Raw genomic sequence first — 13598 nt, forward strand, 5'->3', positions numbered from 1 at the left:
GGTGGTGGAGGAGGAGGTGGTGGTGGTGGTGGTGGGTGCCTTAGGGTTGGTTCTGTACCACAGAGGAACAGCGCCTACTCCTGCCTGCATGAAAGGGAGGTACACTGATATCTCAAAAGGTTAACTGACCCAGCGCACCTTTAGGATCACACTGATTTGGTATAGGGCAACAACGTGAAAGGATGCCCACCTGTTGCTCTCTGCCCCTTGATTGCTGAGCTAAATACAGCATTGGTATGGAAAATGTGCTGGGCTAGGAGAGAGTCAGAGGGCAGACGGCGGGTCTCTGACCTACTAACTGAGTGGTGCAGGGCAGGAGACTTAGCCTGACTGGCACCAGTTTCCTCGTCTGTAAAGCAGGGTTGTGAACACGAAAGATCAAAAGGGAGAACCAATTGGGTACTTTGTAATGAAGCACTAGATAATTATCAACATGCTTGGGCACATTATTATAAATAACTAATTACCAGAGTACACTGGCTCTTTACTGTAGCCCAAGAGTCAACTATGAGTGGACAGTGAATGCTATCTGGGCCATCAGGGGTCTTTGAGTTGACATCTAGCTGCCACAAAGTGAAGACTCCCCGAAAGTCATGGACATTTTGAAGTCTTTGGATTTGTTCCCCCATTTCCTTCTCAGTCTGTGACACCTTTCTGTTCCTGACTGCCAGCATAAGACCAATGAGGAAAACGCGCCTCCATGAGAATTCCTCATTAGCCAGCCAGTAAACCATGTCAAAGAAACAGACAGCTCCATCTCCAAAAGTCAAGTCCAGGGAAGTCACAAGGTGTCCAGTGAGGAGCTGAGGAGAGGAGCTGGTGGTGAAGAGCCACCATTCAGGTGATGTCACTGTGCCAGGCACTCTCTGGACATTAGGAACTACACAGTGCTCAATATTCCCGGGCCTCAAGGAGCTTCGGGGCAAGAGGTTTCCACAAGAGACGCCTGGCAAGTTAGGCAAAAGAGCAGCGAGGCTTTGGTTCAGAGCATAGGACCACAGAGACTGGATTCAAGCTCTGCTGTTGATTAGCCCCTAGATTCTAGGGGCCTAGAATAACCTGGAGCAAGTTCCCGTCGCTCTCTCAGTCTCCTCTCCGATTCCTATCTGTAAGATGCAGAAAATAATGGTCCTTACCTACGAGGGCTGGGTGGGACTTGAGCCAGTTAATACATGTAAATTAGATGACATACAACCGGACACAAAAAACTCCATAAATGCTACCGCACTTGTGACCTGGGTCAGCTTTATTTTTCTGTGCCTTGATTTCCTCATAAAATAGTAACTCGCTTGTGGAGCTGTGGTGAGATTGCACATCAGGGAAAAAAAGCAAGCCCTTGGCACAGAGAAGCCGCTAACCACCTGGCTGCCCTGCTCCAGACCCTGTTATATCCAGTAGACTCGGGGCAGAGGGGCCGGGCTTGTGAATGGAAGTTTGGGATTTTTTTATTTGGATTTTGATTCGCGCGCGCGTGTGTGTGTGTGTGTGTGTGTGTGTGTGTGTGTGTTCATTTCTACAGACAAAACATACTTTGAAAAGTTTCAAACATACAAAAAAGGTTAAAAGAATTGTACAGTAATCTCACCTATAAGAATATTTTTCTATACTGGCTATCCGACTTTAATTGATCCTAAAAAGAAAAAACAAAAGTTGAGAGGCATTTGAAAACCCTTGACTTTTTGATGTTTGAAACGCCTAGACTTTTCTCGATCCTCACAGAGAATTGACAGAACCCATAACATCCTTCGGAGTCAAGGGACTCTCAGAAGCCTCCTTTCCCCCAGAACCCTCACAGCCACACCCAGACGAGGGCAGGATGGACTCCAGCCACAGGCTTTTCAGAGCAAGGCAGTGAGGAGGGCAAACGTCAAAGAAACTAGCATCAAATGACCGTTACAGGTATCTGTAATAGAAAGAAATGATGCTATATCCCAATCAGGGGGCTTAAGGAAAGTGTCAGGCGGGCTGTACTAGCCACCAAGTCCCAGCATAGCACTGCACAGTCCTTGTCTTGTTAAACGCCACTTCTGAGTCACTACGCCCGGTGAGTCATGCCCAGCTAGGAGGCCATCTCGGGAACAAAACTGAAGAGAATTTTCAAGAACAGTGAGACCCTGAATTAAAGAGGGCTTTTTTTATTGTCCTGGAGAAGAATGAAAGAAAAAAAATACTGCTGAAACATGGATTGAGTCTACCAGTTGGAAATGTTATCTGGAGGGAGCCAGAAAACCAAAAGCTTTTACATTTCCTGGGAATTTTCAGGCATTTCATTTCTTTGTTAGTGGATAACTAAGCAAAGAAAAATCCCTGGGCTGTGCAACTGTTTAACAAGCTCAGACTGCTAAGTGGAAGGCCGGAGGTTCAAATCCACTCAAAGGTTCCAGGGGGAAAAGGAGACTTACTTCCGAAATTTTACTCATTGAAAACCCTGTGGAGCATAGTTCTATTGACACACAATGGGGTCACCTTGAGTCAAAAGTCACAGGACAGCAACTGGTTAAGCCAATGGAGTCTCAGAGAATGTGTCCTCAATTAGACAGACACAGTGGTAGTTCAGAGATGGGATTCTCACCTTCCATGAGACAGGCCTGGGTTTGATTCTCAGCCAACACACCACAAGCACAAGTACCACCCAACTCATCTGAGGCTTGTATGTTGCTATGAGGTTGAACAGGTTTTAAAAGAGCTTCCGGACCAAGAAAGACTAGGCAGTTATGGGCCCCCACTTAACTCTAGCCCCAATCCAAGAACAGCTAGTTCTGATAACATGGTCCTGCTCAATACTCCACCTTCATGAAATGATCACTGAAGATCAGGGTGCTACAGGGAAGTGTGGTGAAGAAAGCAGATGGTGCCTGGCTATCAATCGGAATAGTGTCTGGGATCTTAAAGGCTTATATTCAAACAAGCAGCCATCTAAGCAAGGAGTCAACTAAGTCCACGTGGAAGAAGCAAACCAGCTTGTGTGATCCACTAATGACAATAACAAAATTCAAATATGACAAAGGGCAAAGTATCGGAGCTAAAATTATGAACACCCAATTGGTAGAAGGCTATGGAGGACAGTGGGAGCCCAAAACCCATCTGCAGAGGAACTAGTTAGATTAAGCCGCTGGCAGACCCCCACTAGCCACAGACAAGGGTCTTCGACAGCCTTACTATCAGACAGAGATCACTGTAACCTTGATTATGCTGGGCCACACTTGACACTTGGTCAGCTGACCTCCCTGTCGACCGACCCAACCTGACTCTGTTCTAGGAGCAAGTATCTCTTGCGTGTTCCATGACAAAAATTTTTTCCCTGACTTTTTTAATATTGAGGGTGGTCTCTTCTTTTTTACTCATTATTTGTATTTTAATCTTCGTGTTATTATAATTTTATCCTTGCCACTTTATTTGATTTTGTTTGTTTCTATTGGGTTTCCTAGTTTGTGACACACAGAAATAATAGCCAATGCAAGGCTTTGTAAGAAATGTAGAGGTGGGGGTGGGAGATAGGGAGGGTGAAGGGATTTCAGGAGTAAACAGTGAAGGGGGGAGGGAGCACTAGACCTGACTGTGATTACACAATTCATTTTAAAGGTGATATACTGTAACCATGTGTGTGTGTGTTGGGGGTGGGGGTGTCTAAAACTGATTGTGGCAATGATTGTACAATTCTTGATATGATTGAATGACTGAACTATTGGATTGTATGATATGTGGATTAGGTGCCCCAAAAAATGTAAAAAAAAAAGAAGAAGAAACAAAGACTGGGTAGGAAGAAAGGCCTGGCAATCTACTTATAAAAGTCAGCCAATGAAAACACACCGTGCATGATGGGATCACCATGAACAGAGGCAGTTCCACCGCAGTTAGCAACAATTGTTTGCCTGGAGCCTCTTTTAGCTTTTGTTTTTGTTAGGTGCTGTCAGTCATAGTGACCCTAAGTACGACAGTGGGAAACACTGTCCAGTCCTCCCCACTCTGTCCATTTATCTCCTTGATAATGTTCCTCTTTTTCACTGACCTTCTCCTTTACCAAGTATGATATCGTTTTCTAAGGACTAGTCCTCCTGACAACGTCCAAAGTATATGAGACAAAGACTGGCTCACTCCCAAGAAGCACTCTGGCTGTACTTGTTCCAAGACAGTTTTTGTTGTTGTTTGATTCCTAGCCAAGATGTCTTGTGGTACTTTGAATATTCTTCATCAGGACCAAAATTCAAAAGCATTGATTCTTATTCAGTCTTCCTTCCTTATACAATATCCAATTTTCATATCCAAATAAATAAGGCCATTGAAAATACCATGGCTTAGTTTGTCAAGCACACCTCCATCCTCAAAGTGACATTCTTGCTTGGAAGAGGTCTTGTGCAAAAGATCTACCCAATGCAATATGCCCCATGATTTTGTATTTGCTGCTGCTTCCATGAGCAATGACGGTGGATCCAATCCTTGGCAACTTCAATCTTTTTTTCCATTTATCATGATGTTACCTATTGGTGCAGTTGTGAGGATTTTTTTTTTTCTTGAAATTGATTTGCAATTCATATTGAAGGCTGTAATCCTTGATCTTCATCAACAAGTGCGTTAATCTCTCCTTGTTTTCAACAAGCAAGGTGTGTCATCTGCAAATCCCAGGTTGTTAATAAACTTCCCTCAAAATCTGATGCCATGTTCTTCTTCATATAGTCCAACTTCTCATGTTATTTACTTCGCATACAAATTGAATATGGTCGAAAGGATATAACAACGACATACTTTTTTCCTGACTTTAAACAGCCTAGTATTCCCTTGTTCTCTTCAAACAACTGCTTCTTGATACATGCAGATTCCTCATGAGCACAATGATGTGTTCTGAAATCCCCATTCTTCTCAAGGCTATCCAAAGTTGTTCTTTTTAAAAATTTTTTAAATTAAATACTTTTATTCGGGGCTCTTACAGCTCTTATCACAATCCATACATTCATCCATTGTGTTGAGCACATTTGTACATGTGCTGCCATAATCATCATTTTCAAAGCATTTTCTTTCTACTTGAGCCCTTGATATCAGCTCATTTCTTCCCCCTCTCCCCCACCCTCATGAACCCTTGATGTTATAGATTATTATTTTAATATCTTACATCATCCTCTGTTGCCCTTCACCCACTTTTCTGTTGTTCATCCCCCTGGGAGGGGGTTATATATTGATCCTTATGATTGATTCCCCTTTTCTCCACCCACCTTCCCCTAATCCTCCTGGTATCTCTATTCTCATTGTTGGCCCTGAGGGGTTTATCTATCCTGGATTCCCTGTGCTTCGGGCTCTTATCTGTAGCAGTTTGCTCGTTCTGGTCTAATCTGATTTGTAAAGTAGAATTGAGGTCGTGCAAAGTTGTTCTTATCTACACAGTCAAATGCTTTTGTATAGTCAATAAAATATAATTAAACATCTTTCTGCTATTCTCTGCTTTCAACTAAGATCTAGCTGATGTCAAAAATGATATCCTTTGTGTCACATCCTCTTCAGAATCTGGCTTGAATTTTTGGCACCTTCCTGGCAATGTACTGCTACAAACGTTGAATGATCTTCAGGAAACCCTTACTTGCATGTCATATTAATGATATTAATAAACAATTTCCACATCCATTTGGATCCACTTTCTTTGGAATGGGTAAAACTGTGGATCTCTTTCAGTCAGATGAGCAGGCAGCTGTCACCCAAGTTCATTGGTATAGACACAGAGAACTGGGTGTTTTGTCAGTTTGCTGAGACATTTCATTTGCATGGCGTCAATTCCTAGAGACGTGGTTTTAGCTAATGCCTTCAATGTAGCTTGGACTTCCTCCTTCAGTACTGTCACTTATGGATCATGTGCTATCCCTTAAAATGGTTGCATGTGAACTAGTTCCTTTTGGTACAGTGACTGCACATTCCTTCCATCTTCTTTTGATGTTTATTGCACCATTCAATATTTTGTCCATAAGAATCTTTCAATATTGCAACTTGAAGCTTGAATTTTTTCTTGCATTCTGTCAACTTGATATATGCTGTGCCTGCTCTTCTTTCTTTACTTTCTAACTCCAGGTCTTTACACATTTCGTATAATAACTTTGTCTTCTCAAGCTGCCCTCCTTTGAAATTTTCTATTCATCTTCTCCATCATTTCTTCCAATTGCTTTAGCTACTCCGCAATCAAGAGCAAGTGTTGGAGTCTCTTCTGACAACCACCTTGATCTTTTCTTTCTTTCTTGTCTTTTTTCTTTCAGTTCCTGCTCTTTTTAAAAATCCTTTCTTGTCTTTTTAATGGCCTTTTGCTTTCTTCATGTATGTCCTTGATGTCATTCTACAGATCATGGTGCCTCTCTGTCACTATTATTAAATGAGGCAAATCTATACTTGAGAAGTTCTCCAAATTCAAGTGGAATATATTCAAGATGGTATATTATTGTGGTAGTTACATAATTTCACATCAACTTGAAGATATTATAGTGTAGGGGTGGAGTCTAGCCTGTCAATCTGGTCACAGCCTGATGGTACCTCCTCGTGGGTGTGGCCCTCCCCCACTCTCTGCTTTGACTTTCCTGTTGATGAGTCACCCTGAGGCCTGTTAGAGCCCTGTGATGCTTCTACTGCCATTGGATCCACATGACGTTGCACCCACTGGCCTATGATGTTCCTGCATTCTGCATCGTTGCATGTGGCTTTGTGAGTCTGAAGAGGGACTTATGGACTAGAATTGTACTTATGGACTTGAGTTGGACTGGGCTGGGATATTTTATGGGTGGATAATTATTTCTTAATATAAAGCTCTCTCTTACACATATACAAGTGTCACTGGATTTGTTTCTCTAGTAAACCCGACCTAACACAGTCGTGTTTTGGCTCTTGTGGACTTGTTTTAAGTTTCAACTTCAACTTGAACTTACATAAGAGCAATTGATGGACTGCTCCACAGCCATCCCCTGACCCTTTTTTGGCTGCTGATATTGTACTGATCCATTGTCTCTTCCCACAGACAAAGGCAGTCTGATTTCTGTGTATTACATCTCACAAAGTCCACATATGCGGTCACTGTTTATGTTGCTGAACAGTTGAACCAACTACCAGAGGGTACACAGTTAATGAGTAGCAGACTCAGGACACTGTAGGTCATGTACTCTTCATAGTAATCTTGAGGAAAGTATAGTAATAGCATCCTCCACTTACAAGGGGTCTAGTCTAGTAACTTGCTAGGAGCCCTGATGGCGTAGTGGGTTATGAGTTGAGCTACTAACCGCAAGGTCGCAGTTCAAAACTACCAGCTATTTTGTCGGGGGAAATGAGGCTTTCTACTCCTGTAAAGAATTACAGTCTCAGAAACCCACAGAGGCAGGGCTACCCTGTCCGGTAAGGTCCTATGAGCCGGAACTGACTCGGCTGCAGTGAGTGTGAGTTACTTGCTGGTGTCACAAAGGAGAGTTGAGATTTAAACCCACATTTACAGATTATGAGGTCTTTGCTCAACTCACTAAGCGAATGGTTCTCAAGCGTTAGCACACATCACAAATCCCAAAGGGCTGGTTAGGACACAGCTTGCTGGGCCCACTCCTAGAATTTCTGTTTTGGAAGCTACAAGTGCTGTTGGTGCTGACCCAGAAAACAGACCGACGACCGCTGCCCCATACTCACTCACCTGAATGCAGACTAGGTGGCCAGAGACAGGACAGGGCCCAAAGACTGTATCATTCCGTGTGGGTCCCCCACTCTGACCAAGTACTGGCTAATTCACAGTGCCTTGTCAACATCTCCACAGTCCTCTCACATCTACAACCTCATTTGACCTTTCCAATAGCCTTGGGAATAGGCTAAGTTGGAATTGTTATTAATGTGTAAAGTGATTCAGTCAGCAGTCAAACCGACCACCCACTCCCGAGGAGAAAGATGAGGTTTTCTGCTCCCATAAAGACTTACAGGCTTAGAAAGCTCAGTTTGGGTCACTCTGTGTCAGAACCAACTCCATGGCAGGAGATTTGTTTGCTTGGTTGATTGATTTACGACGAGAACAAGAAAGCCTGTTGGCAAAGAGTTAAGCATTTAACTGCTAGTCCCAAAGTTTGAACCCCCCACCCCACCCCCAGTTTCTCTGTGGGACAAAGGTCAGTCTGCTTCCATAAAGATTTACAACCTTGAAACCCCTATGGGGTAGTTCTACTCTGACTCTGTCCTACATAAATTCTACTCTGTCCGACTGTGAGTTGGAATTCACTGCACCAAGGGAGCTTGTTAAAATGTAGATTCAGTATTATCTGGAATGGAAATGCCAATTATCAGTAAGGGGGCCAAGCTAGAATGAACCAGTTCAAAGCTTAGCTTTCAAGTATCTGTCCTTTCTACAAGATCTCAGTCCAGGAAAGCATGATCTAATGACAGGAGGCTGACTTCCCAACCCTGGGCTTTCCTAGGAATATTACAGGTCAGGAAGGGGCTCCTTGTCCCACTAGGTCTTTAGAGGGTAGCTTCGGGTGGGAGGAACAGAGAGTCAAGCCAGTGTCCTACCCTCAGTTCAAGGGCTTGGGCAAGCTGCTTACCAAATACTTCTTCCATCTCCCCGGACTCCCTTCTTACAGTTTTGCTGTGTGGCTAAAATGTGCTGCTCTGGAAAGGATGGAAGCATTTGGGGGGTTAATTTCCATTTGGTCTAGCTTCCCATTTTGAACCCCTTTCCCTGTGAGGTATATTCTCTAGCTAACATCTATGTATTTGCATTGTAAAATAAGGTTTTGGACATAGAATTAACAAGTGATTGGTATCCAGCATATTTAAAGACGTCTATAAATAAGTTAAAAAGGTGAAAGACATGAGAAGGTGTACACATGAATGGCCAGTATACATATGAAAAGAAACTCAGCTTCATTAGTTGTCAGGGAAACAATGTAAAACAACCATGAACGGCATTCCATACAGTAAGTTGGCAAGCACTGAAAAGCCTGACAATACCACTGAGGTCAGGAAGTATGAAATTCAGACTCTCACACACTACTTGCTGGTGGGAGTATAAAGTAGTACAAATGGGTAGAGGTCACCTTGACAATATCTTTCAAAATTGAAAAAGCATATAGCCTGAACCCTGTAATTGCCCTTCCAAGTATTTTATAGGCATCATCACAAGTGTCTGTGCGGCAAACTTCAGACTCATCCTCTGGATTTATACACAGTCTTAAGGCTCCAGTCACTCCACACTGAAGGTCTGCCTGCTGTGCTCACCACGCAATGCTGGCCTGAGAAGCTGCCAGGAATTCCTGGAAAAGATGCTGCTTCTCAATGCATACAGGCTCCCCGTGGAAAATGGCGTGAGGAAGAAGGGTGCTGGTGGGAAATCCTCAAGCTAACGCAAGCTGTCCAGAAGGAGTCTCCTGCCACGGTCTTGCTCCACAGCTCAAGAACGTTCCAGACCCATTTCTGACCATGTTTGGGTATGACATTCCGGTGGAAGAGCTGCCTCAATAGTAACAATAACAACAACTGGGATCATCTTGTGAGCCGCTTACATGTACAAGGCATGTCACTTACGTTCACTCACTTAATCCTCACCACCCATCATGCATATTATCATCCCCATTTTACACTTGATAGGTACCCAAATTTCAGAAAGATTAAATAGTATGCCTAAGATCATACAGTTAAGAAATGGCAGGCTTAGGGAGCGGGGAGAGGGGAGGGAGGGGGGAAAATGAGCTGATACCAAGGGCTTAAGTGGAGAGCAAATATTTTGAGAAAGATGAGGGCAACGAACGTACAAATGTGGTTGACACAATGGATGGATGTATGGATTGTGATAAGAGTTGTATGAGCCCCTAATAAAATGATTTAAAAAAAGAAAGAAATGGCAGGCTCAGATTTCAGTCTGTCTGCCTCCAAAGCCTATGAGACTCAATGTCCAAAGTGACACTGACAGATCATGAGACTTTCAAGCAACCTTTTAAAAGTAACATACCACCTCACACACCAACACTGTAGAAAGCAAAAATTTTAAGACAATAAATAACAATTGTTGGAGAGAATCCAGAGAGCTTAGGGCCTTTATACATTGCTGGTGGGATTGCTGGTGGGACTAAACACTGTACAACCACACTAACAATTGGTCTGGTGCTTCCTCAAACAAATAGGAATAGAAATACCATATGGCCCAGCAATCCCTCTCCTCAGCATATGCCCGAAAGAAATAAGGAGCAAAATCCAAGCAGATCCACGGACAACATTGTTCACCTACCAGCAAGAAGATGGAAACATCCTAAATGACCATTAGTGAAAGAATGGATATACACAATGGAATACTATACATCTTTAAAGAGTAACGATGAAATTGTGAAATGCTTCATGACATGGATGGATTTGGAAGATGTTATGCTGAGTGGGGTTAGTCATCACAAAGAACAAAAACTATACGAGACCATTGTTATAAAAGAAAAAACATCAAGATGAGGGGTTTTGTAAGAAACAGGCTTTGACAGTTACCAAGGGTGGGAAGAGAAGGGGAAGAAATAGGCTAGAGGGTATACTAAACCCCAGACTCACTAACACGGAGTCGATTCCGACTCACAGCAACCCTAGGGCACAGGGTAGGGCTGCCCCTGTGGTTTCCCAGACTGCAAGTCTTTACTAGAACCAAACATCTAGTCCTTTTCCTGAGGAAATTCAAACTGTGGGCCTTGCCATTAGCAGCTCACTGTGTAAGCACTATGCCACCAGGGCCTCCTGGGTTATTGGGTAGCCAGGTGTTAATTTGCATGGAGGGATAGATAATATTCTACAAACGGGAGAAGAACAACAAAAAAATAGGAGGCAGGGAGCAAGGCAAGCTATTGGAAGGGCTGGTAAGTTGTTGAATACAAAAATGATTAGCTGAAGTAAACTCCCACCTACCTCATACGAAGAAATACACAAATAAAACGTTTAAATTAAATTAAATTGAAATATTTTGTATGGGATTTATTAATTTGCTCCTCTCTGTTGAAGACGTGGCAGAAAGCATGTTGTTTCAAGAGTCAGGCCTGAGTCTGCCCTTGCCACACCCACACCTGCAGATACACATGCACACGCACACACACACACACACACATACACACGAACATATCAGCAAATCTTCCATGTATGCCACAGCAGTGGCCCCCATCAGTCACATGTGCTCCTGTAAAACACACAGCCTCGCTTGCTTCCCCTCCCTCATCTCTAAAGGGAAAGAAAAATAGCACCTGAGCTAGCTCCCTGCTCTAGGAGTGCTGTTGAGACTAAAGGGAGGCCTGGTACGCAGACATTTCTGTGAAGATCAGAAAATCATGCAAGGGCTTCAAAAAGCTTATGGAAAAGTGGGATGGAAAGAGAATGGAATTTTCCCATGGATTCTTTCATTTTCCCATGAACTCCCCCTCATATTACACCAAGTCATCCTTGTGATGGGTTGCCAGGTCCTACTGATGCAAAGAAATCATATGTGATGACAATGGGCCCTGGGAGCGTGCGTGAACTCTAGGGCAGGAGCAACTGTGGCAACAGAAGAGTGGAATTGCATGCAGCATAGATCTGTATTTTTTGTTAATTATAAGACTAGAAACCTTATCCTAGCCCAGGTACTAGAGCGGCAATCTCCATTCCTGCCTCTTTGTAAATATCCGCACACCCTCAGGCTAACACTACGGACCTGGGCATGGAATTATTACTGAGGAAGACTTGTTGTAACTGCCAATCTCATTGAACTGCTCAGAGGAGCAGAAGAAATGGGGTGGCCAACCGCCAGCAGCCTGACGCCCTACTGAGTTTCTGCTATGGTCCTTGATGATAGCAGGGGAATGGTACTGGTACTGGTACGGTAACATTTGAAAGCCAGCAATGGAATAATGCCAACCCACAGGTCAGTACAGGGTCGCTATGAGTCAGAATCGACTCGTTGGCCATGAGTGAGTGAGAGTCTTCCCTACCAACTCTAGAAAAGCTTGTGTCTAACACAATCAATACTTGACAGATAATTATTGCAGCCCTTGGTCATATTTATTTTAATACATTCTGCTGACTATGGGACAGTGCATTGCAATTATTGATTCATTTATTTCATGAACTCATTTAGGTCTGTAAACAACCTCATGAGGGAAAGACTGCACCAATGACAGGGCCTTGGTGAATTCTCCCTTCTGCCGGGGATCGGTCAGCCATTTTAGAAATCACGCCACGTCAGCCTCTGGGAAGAATTCTCAGATGATGGAAGTGGACTGAAAGGACAAGGAAGGGCGTGAGCACACACACACACACACACACACACACACACACACACACAGGTGCAGCAGCCAGCAAGTCTTCCATTCATACAGCAAACAGGTATCTACAAAGTGCCACACCCTGCATTCAGCCTTCAGGGGATGTGAAGAGGAAGTGGATTGGAAATCTGCCCAGTTGGAATCTACAAATACCAGATGCACCAGGACAAATGCCCTACAGAGGATGCAGTACTCCAGGAGAGGCTACAGGTGGCAGGAACCCACGGGCTGGCATCACAGATGAGATGGCATTTTGTAGGATGAGTGGGGCCCTTGCAGATCGGAAAAGGCAGTGAGGCAGCACAACATGTCACAGCCCTGCTCAGAGCACGTTGATGGATTCCCAGCTCCCTTAGAATAAAATCAAATTCCTGGCGCTGGCCCTGGCCCTGGCCCACCCAGCCCCCTGACTTGGCCTCAGCCTCCCTCCTCCATCTCTTCTTCAACAGCTTTCCCACTTGCTAATTAGCAGGTAAACTGGACTCTTCCCACTTGTCATTCCCTCCACCTGGAAATCTGTCCGCCACTCCACACTGCAGGAACACCTAATCCATCTCCAGGTCTCAAACTGCTTTGCCTCACGGAGGCCATTCCCTGTCTACTCACCAAGTAAAACAGGATCTCCCCTCCTTTGCTTTTCCAGAACTGCCACCAGCCAATTGCATTTCTTAGAAACAAGGGCACAGTCATTTCTCGGGGTGCATTACCTGTTTTATGAGTGGAATGCCTGTCTCCCCTTGTAGAAGTAATCCCATGAACAGGAACCCTCCTGTCTGTTCAGTCCAGGCCCGAGCTCACAGAGGATCACCCCAAAATTATGGAATGAACGAATAGTTAAGGCCTGTTCGGATAAAGTGGGATTTGTCTAGAAAAGAGTTTGCTACAGGTAGCCCTTATGTGAAGAAGCATCAAAGCAGGCAGGTTGGACAGATGGGGCAGGTCCTAAAGGGGAGGATCGTGGGTCCAGATCAATTGCCTCAGCAGTACTGCATTGCAGACGCCAGGCCAGGTGTTGGGGGGAGGATGCGAAAGACTGCCCCCCCCCACACCCCCCCCCGACGCCCAGGATCTTCTCTGGCCGAAGCCAGAGGGGCAGAGGGGGAAATAAACAAGCTAGAGCCATCTGGGCCAACAGGGGATGCTCAGGGGGACGGGAAGGGAGCGGAACGGGGACCGGGTCCACAGAGACTCATCTCAAAGATGGATCTTGTGGGAGATCTTGTGGAAGAGGGGGTAGGGTGACTCAGCGGGGACTCGCCCCCAGGCCACCAAACCGCCCCCTGCCGCGCTCGGTCCCACCCCACCCCCCAAGAGGGACAGCGGGTCCCGGTTCGAGCACTGGGC

General features: G+C 44.6%; 1 protein-coding gene across 1 annotated transcript in view; it reads right to left on the reverse strand.

Moving 5' to 3' along the window:
• The window catches only part of DNAJC6 (DnaJ heat shock protein family (Hsp40) member C6), a 188463-nt gene extending 175417 nt beyond the window's left edge, over positions 1-13046 (reverse strand). The window contains exon 1 of the mRNA XM_045291831.1: positions 12962-13046. The gene's annotated coding sequence lies outside the window, so the exon portion shown is untranslated. The remainder of the gene's footprint in view (positions 1-12961) is intronic.
• Between the last annotated feature and the right edge of the window lie 552 nt (positions 13047-13598).

This window comes from Echinops telfairi, unplaced genomic scaffold (assembly GCF_000313985.2).
Source record: "Echinops telfairi isolate 266 unplaced genomic scaffold, ASM31398v2 ScPeMD7_443;HRSCAF=831, whole genome shotgun sequence".
NCBI lineage: Eukaryota > Metazoa > Chordata > Mammalia > Afrosoricida > Tenrecidae > Echinops > Echinops telfairi.